This window comes from Silene latifolia, chromosome 3 (genome assembly GCF_048544455.1).
Source record: "Silene latifolia isolate original U9 population chromosome 3, ASM4854445v1, whole genome shotgun sequence".
NCBI lineage: Eukaryota > Viridiplantae > Streptophyta > Magnoliopsida > Caryophyllales > Caryophyllaceae > Silene > Silene latifolia.
In genome coordinates, this window is record NC_133528.1 from 75,540,274 (window position 1) to 75,556,706 (window position 16,433).

Below are 16,433 nucleotides of genomic sequence, written 5' to 3' on the forward strand. Positions count from 1 at the left end.
TCCACCATGAAATGACACTTTTCCCAATTAAGGACGAGGTTATGCTCCTCACACCATTTCAACACACTAGCCAAGTTCTCAAGACCAAGCTCAAACGAGTCTCCATGGACACTAAAGTCGTCCATGAAGACTTCCATGCTTTTTTCAAGGAAATCAGAAAATATTGCCATCATGCACCTTTGGAAGGTGCCGGGCGCATTACAAAGCCCGAATGGCATTCTACGGTAAGCATAGACTCCTATTGGGCAAGTGAAGGTCGTCTTCTCTTGGTCATCCGGGTGGATGGGAATTTGGAAAAACCCGGAATAACCGTCTAAGAAGCAATAGTATGCATGGCCCGCGAGCCTTTCTAGCATTTGGTCAATGAAGGGAATTGGGAAGTGGTCTTTTAGGGTGGCGGCATTGAGCTTGTGGTAGTCAATACACATGCGCCACCCGGTCACGGGTCTAGTAGGTAGGGTAGTGCCATCCTCTTGTTCAACCATTTGAATCCCCCCTTTCTTTGGTACCACGTGGACCGGACTAACCCATTTGCTATCGGTAATTTGGTATATAATACCGGCCTCTAGGAGTTTCAACACTTCATTTTTCACCACCTCGGCCATCTTTGGGTTAATCCGCCTAAGACCGTCAACCTTGGGTTGACTCCCCTCTTCCAAAACTATTCTATGTATGCACAAACTCGGACTTAAGCCCATGATGTCGTCAATGCTATACCCAAGTGCCCCTCTATGAGTTTTCAAGATTTCCAAAAGCTTCTTTTCTTGGGACTCACTTAGGTTAGCATTAACGATCACCGGGTAGGCCTCTCCCTCATCAAGGAAAGCATACTTGAGTGAGGGAGGCAAGGGTTTGAGTTGTACCTTTGGAGGGAGAAAGCCCTCCACTTTCTTCAATACTTCCTCATCAACTTCATGATCCTCTTTCATTGCCTCATCATGCAAAGAGATTTGAAAAACCTATTCCATCTCCGCTTCTTCACGGGCTACTTCATGTACTACCTCATCTACCAACTCAATAGTGCTCAACCTTTCCATCATTGGTCCTTTCATCAAGTTCGGTAGGTTAAATTCGACGTTGTTGCCCTCGATTTGGAAGGTTAGCCGCCCATTTTTCACATCAATGAGAACTCCTCCGGTAGCCAAGAATGGCCTACCAAGGATGATGGGAGTGTGGCTATCCTCCGGAATATCGAGGACAACAAAGTCGGCAGGAATCAAAAGCATTCCAACTTTGACGGGTACGTCCTCAAGCACCCCCATAGGGTGCTTGACGGACCTATCCGCCAATTGGAGAGTCATTGAAGTGGGAGCAAGGTTTTGAATTTCGATTTTCTTGGCAACTTTCAAAGGAATAACACTTACACTTGCTCCCAAATCACAAAGAGCTCTAGATATGGGCACACCACCTACTACACATGGAATTGAAAAGCTCCCCGGGTCACCAAGCTTAGTGGGCATTTTATTAAGGATATGAGCACTACATGCCTCTTCCATAGCCACTATTTCTTGGCCACCCAAGACTCTTTTCTTTGTCAAAATATCTTTTAAAAATTTTGAGTAGGTTGGCATGTTCATTATCACCTCCGTAAAGGGTAGGGTAACCTCAAGTTTCTCAAGCATGTCACAAAACTTGGCATAATTAAGGTTTTCCCTACTCTTTATGGCTCTTGAAGGGTAAGGAATTTTAGGAACAAGTTGGGAATCGGAAGATACCTTTGGAGGAGTCGAATTCCTTGTTACCTTTTTAGATTGTTGCAAAGGTACTTCTTCAATAGCTTCCTCCTCATAAGGGAGGTCTTCAACATACCCATCAACATCCTTGTCCTCTTGAATTACCTTTCTAGACACATCTTCACAAGCCTTCTTCCCTTTCTTGTCTTCTCTAGCTTTACCCAATTGCTCAATGGGTGAGCTTTCCTCTTAATCATTTACTTCCAACTCATCCCTCTTGGGATCTTCATCCATTTCTACCACAAGGTCCTTGTAGAGGTCCTCAAGCTCCACACAACTCCTTAGCACTACCGCATGAGCATGGTGGCTATTTGAGGCATCCTTGGAGCTTTGTCCTTGAGCCAACAAACCACCGGGCGGCCGTTGAGGGTTGGCAATAGCATGAGAAGCCATCCCAGATTCTATTTCCCTCATATCCTTAAGGAAGGTAGCCCTCAAGTTTGCTTGTTCTTGTTGAGTAGCTTTAGCAAAATTAGCTATCTCTTGACTATGTTGAATTTGCATGTTCTTTATCATCTTCAAAAGCTCAACTTGAGAGAGCTCACCTTGAGGTTCTTGATAAGGTTGGTTGGCTATGGGTAAAGGGAACCCATAGTCATACCGAGCATTGGGACCTTGGTTGTTGTTTTGCCCCCCTTGGAAGTTTGCTCTAGGACCATTGTTGTTGAAGTTTGATCCTTGACCTTGTTCTTGAAACCCTTGAACATACCCTTGCCCAAATCCTTGGTTTGCTTGATTCACTTGATTCCCTTGGTAAAACCCTTGGTTGCCTTGATTTCCACCAAAATCTTGGTATCCTTGTGCTTGATTCCCATAATTTTGGTTTTGATTGTTGTTTTGCCATTGGTTTTGATTCCCGGGATTAGGTCTTGGGTTGGGGAATATTCCCCTTTGTTGAGCAAAACCGGGTGGGTTGGTTGGGGCTTGTGGTTGAAGGTGTTGTGGGTTTTGAACATTGGTGCTTTTGTAACTAAAGTTGGGGTGGTTCCTCAAACCGGGGTGGTAGAAATTGGTATTTGGATTGTAGACGTTCGGGTTGTTATAAGGTGGTCTTGTGGGTCATGAATTGTTGTTAAAGCCTTGAAAAGCGTTAACCTCTTGAACATTCTCTTCATAGACCCCATTGTAATTGTTGCCACACAAGTCATAAGTATAACCACTTCCTCCACAAAGTTCACAACTTGCGACTTGAGCCACTTCTTCCATGGGTGCCCCATATGAGGTTGCGGCTTGGTTCACTTGATTTCTTGAAAACTTCTCAAATTGTTTTGTGAGTAAGTCAAGCTTGGCATTTGTCTCGGAGTTGGAGGTGTTTTCCTTAGGAAACTTCCCATTCCTTCTTAGCATGTTTCCTCTAGAACCATAGTTTGCCTCCGAATCTACCATTTTCTTGATCAATGCCGTGCCCTCTTCATCACTCAAGTGATCAAATCCTCCCCCCGCGGAGGCATTTACCATCTCCTTAGTCCTTGGTAGCAAAGTTTGGAAGAATGTTTGAGTAATGTACCATTCCGGTATTCCATGGTGGGGGCAACTTGCTATCAAGTCTTGATAACGGTCCCAAGCTTCACCCAAAGACTCCCCATCCTCTTGTTGAAACGTATGAATCTAATTACGGAGCATCGCGGTCTTTGAGGAAGGGTAATACTTGGCCATGAATGCTTTAGCCAAAGCATCCCAAGTAGTGAAAGTATTCGGTGGGTGAATGTTCAACCATCGGTCCGCTTTGCTCATCAATGAAAACGGAAACAACATCATTCTCAAGGTGTCTTCGGACACCCCATTCTTCTTCATCATTGAAACTTTCCTTTTAAACTTCCGGAGATGAGCATGGGCATCCTCTTCAATATGCCCCCCGAACAAATCTTTCTCAATTAACCCGACTTGGGTGGGATGCATTTCAAAGTTGTTTGGGGCCAAGGTGCCAAAATTGATCGGGTTACATGAATCATTATGGTTAGGCCGGTTATGATCTCTAAGAGCCATTTGTGGTGGTGGATTTGGTACTTGATGTGGTGGTGTTTGAGGTGGGCTATTATAATTAGGGAAGTTATGAAAAGGGTTTTCTAGTAGAGTCTCAATTGTGTTGTTTGGTTGAAGTATGGTTGTGGTATCAAAATTTTGTGGGATGTGTGAATTTCGTTGCTCAAAGTTTGCTTGAGAGGAATTGTTCCTTACTCTCTCAAGAGTCCTTGTCCTCAAGGTCCTAAAAAGCCTCTCGGGGTCGGAGTTGAAGAGACGAGCTTGGTGATGGTTCCTTCTAGGCATACACTTGACAAATTGTAAGTCTCCTAGTGTTTTTACACACTAGGGAAAAGCAATAAACCACACACTCTACAAAGAACACACTCAACTACTAACACAAAGTAACAATTGAGAAAAGACTAAAGCAAAGACTCTAAGCAAATACTAAGCATAACCTAACGCCATCCCCGGCAACGGCGCCATTTGATAGTAAGAAATTTGTCGTGGATTCCCTCTATCAAAACAATTTATAAAAACCCAATTAAATGAAGTATTTAGTCGGGGTCGAACACGAAGACGGCGGGGGTTTCTACTAAGTCCAACTAAGAGTCAAGTCTAGTCAACAATGAAGGAAAGGGTTTCGATTTTAACTAATAGAGCAACTAAATAAACGATTGAATGAAGATGAATACGATTGATTAAGAGACTAGGGTCTTCGGGGTCACCTAAACGAATTAAGGGCGACGAGTCGATAAAACAATCTATGGTGAGGGTTCGTCCTAGAGGCGGTTACCAACTTTCGTTGAGCAACAACTAATTCAAAACATGCAACAAGACTACCCACAAATTTTCATTCAAAGGAAGAATTAAGCTATTAAGACAAAAAGAACCAAGCCTTCACTCATACAATTTGTCAAACACCTTGTATGCAATGCTAAGAAAGATAAATTCCTACACCAAAGATTCAAAACTTATCAACTAATCATACCCACTAATCCTATTTAGGCTCCCCCTAAACCCTAGAAGGGTAACTACTCACTCATGTTGGAATTAATCATGCTAATAAGAGGAGAAAAACAAACAACACAAAGGGAAAACATAGAGATGATTGTAGCGATTATAAGAGGCAAAAACAAAATGTAAACAAATGATTAACAAGTAAATAAGAGAGGAGATATACCCACACAAGTAAAGGTGATTGCTTGATTGAATAATAATAAGGAAAACCTTCAAAATCCCCCAATACAATCTTCAAAAACCAAGTGTAAACAATTGATTCTTACTAATACTAACTAATTTCACTAAGTAATTACTAATTATTAAGGAAAGATTAAAGCTTGATTAAGGAAAGATTACAAATATTTATGGTAAATTCTCAGATCTAGGGTTGTGTGTACAAAGGGTTTAAGGAGGGGGTATTTATAGGCTTGCCCAAGATTAAGAAGAAAACAAGAGAAAAGCCCAATTCGCCTGCTGCTGCGTTCTGCCGGTGGACCGGCTGCCGGCGCTCCTACCGGCAGGGCGGCCAAAACAACTCCAACTTTGGAAATTTAGCTGGCAAGTGTGTTCTGCGGTGAGCGGTAACCTCGCCTCTTGCGTAAAACTACCTTCGAGTCTTCAAATTCCCTTAATGTTGCGTCTTCTTGGTGGGCCACTCAGGTGCTTCAACCGGTAGCGAGGTCAAGCTTCTTTTCCTTTTCCAATTCAATTTAATTCAGGATCTTGTGTGTTCTACCGGTGGCTTGCCGGCTGCCGCGTAACACTATCTTCAGATTATTTCTTCATTTTCCTTGGCAAGGCTTGGGATGTGTTCTGCCGGTGGCTAGACCGGCTGCCGGTCTGCCGGTAGAACACAACATACAACATTTTTCACCTCTTCTTCATGTAAAGGCATTGGAATGCCCTTTCTTGCCCCGATTCCTCTATACTCGACTTGGTTCCTGCAAAAGGATACACAAAATAACAAGTACGGGGATCGGACACAAAATACAAGGAAAGGCATACAAAACCGACTCGATATGAGTCGGAATGCGTAAAAGAAGAGGGAAATTTAGGTGTAAATAAATCATATATCAGTGTGGTACAAGGTTGTTGGGCACACTTTGATTGCTAGGAAGGGAACAAACCACTTCGTCGAGCTTGATTTTACCTATCTTGAGTCAACCTTGAATGCTGATAGGAAGTTCACCACAAAGTACAATATTCTTCAACTTTTAATTGAGAGGTGGCTTAACATCGAACATGGCAAGGAAGGAGCGGCCTTTATAGTAAATGGGGGATTGGTAACTTGGTTGGCAAAATACTTCAACCGGGACTTCAACAAAGATGGTACTTATAAACCGGTTAAGGGAGGCCACCTCATTGATTTAGCCACTATGGTTCACAAATTCCATTAGGTCAAGAATGACACACTTGACAACAAATTCGGGTGGTTAACAAAAGATGCCAAGTCCTTCACTTTACTAAACAAAATTTGCCGACTCAATGTCCATAGGGAACACTACCTTCTCCCACTCTCCGAGGAAGCCGATTACATAATACAACACCAAAGAGAGGACATTGTCGAGCCCTCCTCCTCTATTATCACTCCACCCTACCCATTCACCTACCATGAGTTTCGACCCGAAAATGTTACGGCGGGGAATGATTACTTGACTCTTTTGATGCAACAAATGCACAAGCAAGCCCATGAGGATCGAGTTGATTCATATAGAGCACAATATCCGCCTCTCTTACATCTAGCTAGGCAAGGACTTCTTGACCCATCTTGTCCTTTGCCTAGTTGGGCGGATAGGGAAGTTTTCTTTCCTAGTGTTTCAAGGGGTGTTAGCTTGGGTGAAGAGGAGGTTGTTGTTGAGAGTGGTGGAAAAGAAGATGAAGGAAATGAAGAGAATGAAGAAGATGAAGAAGAAGAAGAAGAAGAAGAAGAAGAGGGAAGTGGGGAAGAAGAAGAAAGCTCAAGTGAAAGTGGTGAAGCCTCCGGGTCTATGGAGGTAGATGTGATGACGATGCTAGTGAGGAAGTCGGAGATGATGATGGAGATGGGAGTGACACCTACACCTCCTTTAGCTTTGCTCATTTCTCTTGTTTCCATATATTTCTATTCTTGATCATGAGTATTTTCATTTTTCCCACCATGAAAAATCCAAAATAACAATTCTAGTTTCAATCATATCACTCTTATGCATGAACTTTCCCAATTTTTAACATTAGAAATAGTGTCTATTTTGGTTTGGGGAAGTTCAAGCATATGCATTGGGAGTTAATTTAAATTATGCTCTCTAACCAAACAAAAATTCATGCATCATATAGCATAGCTTAGTTTGCATTCACTTTTGTATATATATCATATAGTTTGCATTTAGCTTAGGAATCATGCATTTTTATATAGCTTGCATGATTTCCTATCGTATTGGCCATTGACGACAATGCCTATACTAGTGTGTGGATGGGGAATTCTAACATGACTTTCTAAACAAAAATGCTAAAAATTGATTTTTTTTGAAAAACCCAAAAACATGTTCATTTCCTTCATAGTATAGTCTTGTATATATTGTGCTTTTATATATTATGTTTGTTCATCCTTTTTCACATTGATCGAATACGCCACATCCGAGACATGAGGATATTGAAGACCGCATGGTATGATCTTTCCAATCTCCTTTTTCCTCTTTATGTTAATGACTATGTGGCTTTATTTTGATTGATGCGGTACAAACAATGTGATTATAGGATTGCATTCAGATTATATGGCATACTAGTTGGTAGAAGCATATGCATTTGGATGTATAAATGTTAGTTGCATCATGGCATATAGTTGCATTTAGGAAAAATTTTGTGAAAGCATCTATTTGGGAATTTTGACAAGTGTATATAAGGCCCTTGTAGATACTTTTTCTTCTTAAGACTTTGCTTGTTAGAATACTTGTAAAATACCCTAGGATGTGTCATGCTAGTATCCTTTGACCCATGGATTAAGGCCTAGTCAAGAGTACCTTGTGGTGTGATAACTCCTTGGCTACCGTTTATTACAAGGTGACCCTTGAAACCATGCAACCATCATCCATATTCTACCACATTTTGTCATCAAAGGGAATGGGCACAAAAATTGTTTAAAATTTGAGTTCAAGAATTGAAATGAAAAGTCAAGAAAGTTTGCAATTACATCAAAAGAAAAGAGGAGTAAAAAAAATGAAAACTCTTATGCTTCAAATATAAGCACCCTCACTACAAATGGGGTGACTTGGAAAATGTTTAAAAGAAAATGCAAGAAAAAGTTGAAAATTGTCAAGTGTTGAAAATGCCAAACATCAAAAGAAATGGCAAAAAGAAATGTTCTCAAAATGTCAAATGCCACAAATTGGGGGGAAAAACCAAAATGTCAAATGCCACAAATTGGGGGGAAAAACAACAACAAAAAGCAAACTCCCACATGAAACTCAAGTTCTATTGATCCCTTTTCCATCGTATCCACTTTTGTGCATGGTAGAGAGGGGACGACCCTTCTTCTTGTCTAGGTAAGAAGGGGAATTCCGCGATCCTCCAGTATTTCTAACACCATAGGGAGTCTACTCTTGACGAAATCATTTAACAATTGAGGACAAATGTACCCTAGCTTGACACAACTTGGAGGTGATTTATTGGTATCCTTCTCGGCTTAGTAGTTTGAGAAACCATATCTATAATGGAATGTGTACCCTTAGATTGCTTCCCCTTTAGATAATTTCCGCCACTTAGATGAGGAAAGTGGCTATTCATTTTTGTAGATGCATCCATTACTTGTTTTGTGTGCTTTAATGCTTGGATGTGTCGCCATTTTGGCAAGCCCCACCTTGCCTTGCAAGAAGGCGTCGAACCTCATGGTTGTCTTATTGTGAGTTCAAGGGGCGGAGTGAGACCCGCTAATTGTCTCACATCGGCTATATTAGTAGGTTAGTTTGAATAAGGGTCCTAGTTTTTGTCACCTCTTTACTCGGGACGAGCAAAGGTTCAGTTTGGGGATGTTTGATGTGACTCATATTTGAGCATATTTAGTCCCCGAATTAGCCTCATTCCTATGCTTTATAGTGCATAATTGGGTCATTTACTATCTTTAGTTTCCCATTTTGCATATTCTTTGAGGTTTTGTTTGCTTGGTAGGAGAGGAGTGCAAACCTTGCATTTTCACGGCAAAATGGAGCTAAATTGATCGCATTCAATGACCAAGCATCAAAGGGAAGACGATACTAGAAGGCCTATGTAGATAATAAAGTAGATTGGGCAATGGTGAAAGGATCCTTGCATCCTCAACAAGATCCCCGCGGATTGTTGAGGAAAGAAGAGAAGAAAAGTGTCTGACCCAGGATCCGAGCGTCTCCCTACCAAGCAATCCGAGCGTCCCGTGCTCAAGACGCTCGTCTTGAAACCTCACAATCCGAGCGTCTCCCTCAGTGATCCTCTTGGATCTTCTTACAGGAACCACCGCGCCAGCTTCCTAGACTCTCGGGACGAGCATATCTTTGTGGGACTAGAAAAACGGAGATGCGCATCTCCTTGGAGAAGAGCACTTCCTCAACTTTTCTTAAGGGTCATAATAGTCATTTAAGCCCTTAGTAACCCTAATCTTTGTACCTAATCTTTAGTATAAATACCCCTTTATACTACCTAGATTATCATCAAGTCTTAATCCAATCTTAATGTTATCTTAATGTTATCTAAATACTCTCTTAATCTTGTAATCAATTCTTAATTCAGTCTTAATACAAATCTCATTTCATAATCTTTCCTTAATTTCTCAATTGTTCATCATTTATTTTGGGGTAATTAAACGATTATTTGGGTTTATTGGGAGATTGACAACCTTCCATCAATCATCAAGTACTTCTATTATTCTTTGCATTAATATTTTGGAATCTCTATAGGTATAATTCTCTTAACCCTTGCTTTAATTATTGTTAATCATTTTCATTCATTCATCATGTTTTGCCTTGTTAATATGATTGACGACCTTGTTAGCATGTTAAACTTGATCATGAGTGAGTAGTTTCCTTAGCTAGGGTTAAAGGGTAATTAAGGGAAACCAACATGGGGATTGATTCATTCTTAATCTAATATATTTTCATAATTAATTTGCTTACTTGTTGTCATTCCAACTTATGCACATGTTATGTTTGATGAAATGCGAGCCTATGAATCCTTGAAATTTTTACCCATCACTTATCTTTTCAATGAGACTTGTAAGACATAAACCAACTCGAGTCTCATTAGACCATGCATAATGTTGAATAGGAAGGATTAAGTCGACTTATAGGTGTTGTACAATCTAATCGATTCGGCTCCGGGACCCAAACCTTCTTAGGGATTGTAAGATATACACTATCTCGATCCCATCATAACAATAAGTGCTTGCATATAACTGAGAACATGTTTGTATGATCAACTCCCATGAATCTCCTATGAACCCATGATATCCTAGCATTTTTAGTCATTTGTTTACATCTTTCCTTTTGTTGCTTGCTTCCTTCCCATTGCTTTTATTAGATTAGAATTATCAACCCATTGAAATTGTGACAACCCCAAGCACAACCATAATTAGATTGAATAATTTGAGAACTCCCCGTCCCATGGATCGACCTCGACTTAACTACTATCTAGTTGTTTGTTAAGAAATATAAATGTGTTTGATTGAGAGCCCCAACGACACTCTCCACCGGGTGAGTTGTCTAGTGTGAAGGATGTGTATGCTAGAGGCAGAAACGCGGAGAGACTTCTCAATATGTGTAACACCCCTTGTTAAACTTGTAACACCCCCATACTCCAAGTGCCTTACCAGGACCACTCAAGGCATGGAAGTGCTACCATCTCGGTTACCCGAGGCAATGATAATCATAAGACAATAACGAAACAACATTTAAATAGTAAATATCGTTTAAGTGATTACATGATCAAAACCAAAACTGATAAACTGAAATACAACATTCTCGGACGGTCATCGCCAAAACTATCAAAGCTATAAAACACCGTCTGACACAGCGGAAGACTTCTAACTGCCACGTGATGACTCATCCCAGCTATCCCATACGCGTCATATCGTACCTGCTCAATAACTGCTCACCACCCCGAATGGATCACCACAGTTTTTAAAACATTTAAACGGGGTCAGTACTAATCACACAGTTTATATATATCAACAATACGATAAACAGATATCTCACACCGTCACACACACAATCACACCAGTCCCATTAATCTCAATCACCGACTGTCCACTGGACCAGCCCTGCCAGTGGAGGACCGCAGCCGAACCCACCAAATCCCCGCTCCTCATATTGAGCGATAACCCTGTCCATTAATGTGCACATCCCCTCCCGTGGCGGGTTCCACGGAGGGCGAAACTAGGGCGTGAAGCCACTCCCGCAAGTGACTCCACTCAGCCGAGAATGCATCTCGAGAACCAGAGATAAACAATCACAATCACAGCCGTTACAATACAATTACGATATTAAACAATCAATCTCAACACATCAACAATCATCTCATTATGGGACTAATACTGAGTAGGAAATCCTACCTGGAACAGCAACACAATCAGACGGTCTCAACATTTGTATCAAAATTCCTCTTCTACGAATCCTCCTCCTAACATATAATCACATAATCACTAATTACACAAAATTACCACAAACCCCAATTCCCAAAATTAGGGTTTAACGAAACTTAATTAAATATAACAAATTCGATACATAGATCTTACCCTCGACGCAAGGATCACAAAGATGTAAAGAACGATGAAATCCGACCTCTCAAGCTCCGGGATTTGTCAATAATGTGATTGATGCGAAGAACGTAGTTTGTTTTCTCTTTGAACGTAATTAGGTTTGATAAAATGTATTAAGGAAGTGACGGAGTCGTTTATATATTCAATCGCATTATTAACAAAACCCGACAAATCATCACCCCGTAAACCGGCTACTCGATCGAGTGACTGAGGTACTCGATCGAGTTCCCCCCTACTCGATCGAGTGCCAAGGCTACTCGATCGAGTACCCAACAGGTCAGAAACTATTTTAAAACGCAACACACCCTTACTCGACAGAGTAAGGCCCACTCGATAGAGTACCCAAAGACTCATAAAACCGTAGTATTACAGTCTTCCCTCCTTAAAAAGAACTTCGTCCCCGAAGTTCAACCCATACATAAAACAAACATACTGACTCGATCAAGACACAACAACGCAACTAAGAACTCAAAACAAAACCCCAACCTATAAACATGAACTCTCAACACCAACTCCACCAACTATTCCCACCTCCACAACATGGCTCACGATATTGTATCAACTACATCATAGACTCTCCCGACACCAACTCCATACACTACCAACTACCGTCCACTAACGCTGCTAGCTCCGTTTCACTAACCTATTATCCACTAGAAAATCCACTATCAAGACACTCATAAACATCAAACGGAATGTTACATTCTACCATCCTTAAAAGGAACTTCGTCCTCGAAGTTTACTCACACTCATAACATCATCATCCAACTGCCAAGACTATCGAACTCATAATCATCATCATCCAACTGTCAACACTATCGAAATATTCTCACACTCTTAAACATCGAACTACTACCAGGACGGTCATGACCTTTAACAAAATCAACCACAACACGGATCAACCTTTTATTCGACATCAAGACTCAAACTTCCAAATATATTACCATATGCACACCCATCAAACTCTCTTTTATCGCATCCTACTCCTCTTAAGATAAATGTTACGTCCTCGTAACTCACTAATACTAAATCCTAGATATATCTTTTCATTATCTTCATCACCACCGCATGTCAAAGATAACCACCTATAATCTAAACACTCGCCATGCATATATCCAAGGCTCTCTTACTTAAACAACTCTCATACTTCACTTCACTCGTCACACCACCTAACCTATACCACCAAATCCTTAGCTTAACCCAAAACTTCACTTGTTCCCTATTACCGCAACATGACACACCTCTCTATTTAAACTATATAAACTCCTATCGTCAAAAGCATAACTCCCGATCCACACTTGTTACGTACACTCACACTAGATCCTCAAGTTCCTTTCTTTCATTACCGCAAGACTCATACATAACTTAACACGACACTAATTACTCAACACCCTACACTCACCGTCTCAACAAAGGATTATGAACCACCTGCATATATCAGATAATTACCACACATGTTCTACGAATCACTTGCCATGACTATGACTACCGATGCCTCATCTTAAAACAAGATCAAAATTACTGTAACAACTTCTCACAACTATGTCCCATCAACAGAATATCATTATATCATGATAACAACGAAAACATATACAACTCTCTTTCATATCATACTTTACCCTCATTCCAAAACTTAACTGATAAGAAACATTAATAAACAAAACAACTGTCTATCTGTACAAACTGAAACTCACAGGAAGCAACATCAAACAAAACAACAATCTATGTATGACTGGTATGTACTTTCGAAACTCGAATCATAATCATCCCGCCTACTCCACCACAACCGGTGACGGCATCACAACACCGCCACCAACAGCCACACCGCAGTGCGAAAATACCCGCATTACAACACTAAATATCGTGCCCGGATCACCACCCGAGGCACCACAACCACATCGATAGTCATCACAACTTACACAATCCCATAAGCACTGACTCAATATGACTTCTTGGACAAGAAAAACTTACTAAAATCCACTTTACTAAATCACAAAGCAACATACTATATGAATTAAACAGATAATAACCTCATGAATATCATCCTCTTACCATATCATAGATTTACATGTATCATGAATACATACAGGTATAACCAGTCATGCCAGATCAATCAAATTATTACCTTTTGAACCTCATTCCATTAGTATACCGCACCCAACATAAATTACAAAACAATCATATAACAACTTTATAATTATCACACCATACCACTTCTTATGAGGTCAGAACCTCACACAAACATTTACACATATCATAGACCCGTAATCACATCCACCTAGTCAATCCTGATCACGTAAGTTACCACCTGATAAAAGTTACCTCCCACTCGAGCTTAACTCGTATACTCCTCATAACATATTCTCCCATACGCATATCCATCACCCTCTGCCAAATGTAACCATACCATTAATACTCAACTACTAACAACCGCCTTATATAACCACAACTTATGCTCTCTCACAACTATACATATCAATCTGGTCTCTACAAAATCAACCTCTTTAGAATTGCTACCTTTCTAATATACCATCACCCGTAACCACGAGTCACAAACCATAACACTACCACTGCCCGGACATCAAACCTCTTACACTCATCTCTAAACATCACGATTTCTTTCCTATCTTTGGTTAACATCCCAAATAACGAACATCGAATCCATCAACAAAATTACCTCAACATTCTACCCAATACTATCCTTAATTGTGTCACCATCTAACTCTCCACCAAAATCTCATATCATGCAGATATTCTACTAACTTTTTACTCCCTTAATTCCTCGAAACTCATGATTAATCATGTTGTCCTGAAACTTCTGTATAACCATTGACTTACTTACTCTTGATAGTATCATACATCTCGACGATTCCTTACTTTTATGTTACATACCTCCGGTGAACATTTTTCTCAGCTTACTTTTATCCTTCTTTTCTCTTTATACTCAACAATACCATTTAATAGTTCAACTCCTTATTATTTCTACCTAACCCTTTAGTGCTCCAATTACCTTCTCATCGCTCCAAAACTCAAATCCCATTATTTTATATAGATATCATCTCACTCTTTCTTACCATGTATCTTCTCTTATTATGCTATCACTCACACTTGCCACTAATCTATCCATAAAATCAACGTTCACTGTTCAAACAATTGCATCTCCTTTGTCCTCTCTAAAAATCAGAATTCATTTCATACCGTTAATTGCCCAAGGAACTCACACAGTAGTTTCATCTCTTAATAAACCAAATCTCCCAAACTCACTCACTGTGTACAAATCTACCTCGCGACATGTCTCCATAAAGTTCAGTGTTTACCACTCTTCTCAACCCCTTTAAAACGAACTTTCACTACATATATCCATAACCCACACGACTCCTAACCATCTCCCTCCATAATTCTTTACACATCTCAAGCTGCCACTATCCACATCCTTACTTTCAATCTTTTTATTCTCGCGTTCCTTAACTCACATCACCCCTTGCCCATATTCACTTGTTTTTACGTTACTCAACACACAATCATATCACTCATCTCATCTCAGAAAACATGCTCTACGTCTCAATTAAGCCATAACGATCTTCCTTTTCTTTTTCCACTATCTATCGCAACCACATATAACTCATGTCCTCCCACCGAACTCATACTCACCATAGGTGTCACTCCTTACATCATAAGATTGGGTAACTTACGCATCAGGATCAACATACATATAAAACAATGCATAAAGAAGCAAAATAACACCTTTGAATTAAACATAATATGAAACGAAGTCAAAAGATAAGCATATGACCCAAAACAGGGGTCACTAGATCGAGTACAGGCCACTCGATCGAGTAAGGGACTTGCTCGATCGAGTAGGTGAAGGTCAGAAGCACGTAAAACAAATCACCAGTGCTACTCGATCGAGTAACTGAGGTACTCGATCGAGTGCCCCCCTACTCGATCGAGTGCCAAGGCTACTCGATCGAGTACCCTACGCAATTCTCAAAGCATTGTCCGGGCCAGTAAAACAGTCATAACTCACTCGTTTCTTGGTCGATTTGGGCGTGTGACCTATCTTTAGAATCGTAAAAGGACAAGCTATCACCTCCAATTAGAATCACATCAAAATCATTTATGCATCTCAAGTTATAACAGTTTAAAGACAACTTTGTTGTAATCAGACGACATAACTATTTGATTTTTACTTCCAAACAACTTAGACAACAACCAAGCAAACAAAACCAATCCAAAACTCATAAAACCAGTATTCCTAATCATATGTTACTATGTTCAAAAACCAAGCAACAACATTCATCATGCACATAGATTATTTAACTTGTCAATCACGATTTACCCACATGCTTTTATTTTATAACTTCACGTACACAATAACATAATATACGACATAAAATCCCCTATTCACATGTTACTAACATTGCAACATTATAAAATCCATTACCCACATAAACATGTTCCACACATGAATTTCATATTTTTATGCAATTACTTACTTAATCTCTTCCAACCAATTCATCCATTACAGCTACTTACTTCTTACCACATATACACATGAACAATAGTGGACAAGTACATAAACTTATCATACAACTTTATGCAAACAAAATATACGTATACGACACAACATTCCTATTCACATGTTATTATTATGCCACATTATGAATCATCCATCCTGCAACATTATCATTCATCACATATCATCACATATGAACTACTTCCTTTTTCTACCACATCGTTCATCATTCTCATATACTTTTCCTACAATTCAAAACAACATTGTAAACCAACTATCATGCTTTCAATCAATAGCTTGCGAAATCACATCATCACCATCTTTTCTACACATTCCCCATTCTCCACATACATACATCCACTGATTCATGCCACACATCACCATATAGGTACACAATTCACAAGATAAACACATAGTGATCCCGACTCATATCGCATGGTGACCGGTTCAAAATTGTAGGGCG

At 40.0% G+C, this 16,433-nt stretch overlaps 1 non-coding gene across 1 annotated transcript; it reads left to right on the forward strand.

Moving 5' to 3' along the window:
• The first annotated feature begins 3,249 nt into the window (after positions 1 to 3,249).
• LOC141650070 (small nucleolar RNA R71) lies at positions 3,250 to 3,356 on the forward strand. The gene has a single exon (XR_012546132.1). It is a non-coding gene; the product is annotated as a small nucleolar RNA R71 (small nucleolar RNA).
• Positions 3,357 to 16,433: the final 13,077 nt, after the last annotated feature.